The sequence below is a fragment of the Miniopterus natalensis genome, chromosome 15, assembly GCF_054644295.1.
Source record: "Miniopterus natalensis isolate mMinNat1 chromosome 15, mMinNat1.hap1, whole genome shotgun sequence".
In the NCBI taxonomy this organism is placed as follows: domain Eukaryota; kingdom Metazoa; phylum Chordata; class Mammalia; order Chiroptera; family Miniopteridae; genus Miniopterus; species Miniopterus natalensis.
In genome coordinates, this window is record NC_142095.1 from 11792570 (window position 1) to 11793983 (window position 1414).

A 1414-nucleotide genomic window follows, 5' to 3' on the forward strand; every position below is an offset into this window, starting at 1 on the left:
CTCAGCCATGAAGAGGCTACCATTTCCCCCAGTGGCCATGATTTATCGGTGTGCCATGATGTAGAAAAACTCAGTTGTGTCATTTTGTTCCCTTATCTTCCCTGTTTCCCTCCCACTACTGATCTGTTCTTGTTGCTAGGCACTGGCTTATTTTTTTTTCTTATTATAAGTTGTTTATTGTAAGATAATTTACAAATATTTTGCTGTTGTCAGTAATTTAAACAAAGGACCAATAATTTCTTCTGACCAGCACAGCAGGAAGCTAAAACCAAAATCAGCTGGCTGAATTTTCCTTCTTTACCTCTTGTCTGAGGAGGAGACGTGATTTTCATTAATCCAGAGCTGCAGTACTGGAGATGATTTCAATCAACTTCTTTGTGATGACAGCTTGGCAGGTGCGGTTGAAAATCAAAGTCAATTTGTCGATCATCCCAGAAGCATTCTTACTCCCATTGTCCATGGCCATCATCCTGGCACTTTGCTTACCCGTGGTGGATTCCTTCAGAGAATAGTAGATTATGCTGGCCAGATGTATTCCTGGTGATTCTGCAGCACGTCAGAATCAATGTCATCACAGATACTCATGCTCTCGGTGCTTGGAATGGTATTAAGAGAAAAGATGGGCTTTTCTTCTGTCTTGTAGGAGATGAGAGACCTGAATCAATTAAAGACAACAGATCCTTTATCAAGTTCATATTCAGAATTTAATAATTCCAGGGCAATGACTGACACATGTCCAGAAGGAGGAGGTTTCTTCTCACTTCTTTGAATGTCACCAGAAACTGGTCAGAATGAGTCCTGTGAAGTATATGCCAAATTTTACCACCAGTTCCAACAATCTTAACTTCTTTCCCAGCTTCTTTGAGCAGAGCCACCCCACTTTTCATCTGTTTAACAAGTGAGGAATGGATAACACTACAAAGCCCTCAGGACGCACTGAAAAGGAGGTGTTTCTTCTAGTTTTAGGCACCTTTTCATACAAAGCCAGATCCTGTTCCATACACCTGAGCTGGTTGCAGCTTCTTCTCAGCTCAGGCATATTTTGCTGCTGCTACTGTTTTCATAGACTTGCTAATTTTCTGGATGTTCTTGATTGACTACTGTCACCTGTTAATATCTTTCAAAGTTGCCATATTTTGAACTTGGGTCCATTGTGACTGCATGGCCCAGGCCAAAGCCCCAATGAAGCCCACCTGAGAAAACTTGGTGGTACTGGCCCTGCTGAAGGTCTGTTGGACAGACCTCACTGCGCATGCTGGCTTATGTTCTGAGTGGAACATCCTATGGAGTCCCGGTAGTCTTTTGGGGCCAGTAAGCTGTTGTGGTAATCACTGGTGCCATAGAGGGCTTGGTGATGGCTACAGAGCTTTGCCTCAGGCCATCCTGGAAATGCTGTGTGGCCCGAGGGCCCCAC

General features: G+C 43.7%; 1 pseudogene; it reads right to left on the reverse strand.

Annotated features, from left to right (window-relative positions):
- Positions 1 to 331: 331 nt before the first annotated feature.
- LOC107526427 (ATP synthase F(1) complex subunit gamma, mitochondrial pseudogene) lies at positions 332 to 1133 on the reverse strand (annotated as a pseudogene).
- Between the last annotated feature and the right edge of the window lie 281 nt (positions 1134 to 1414).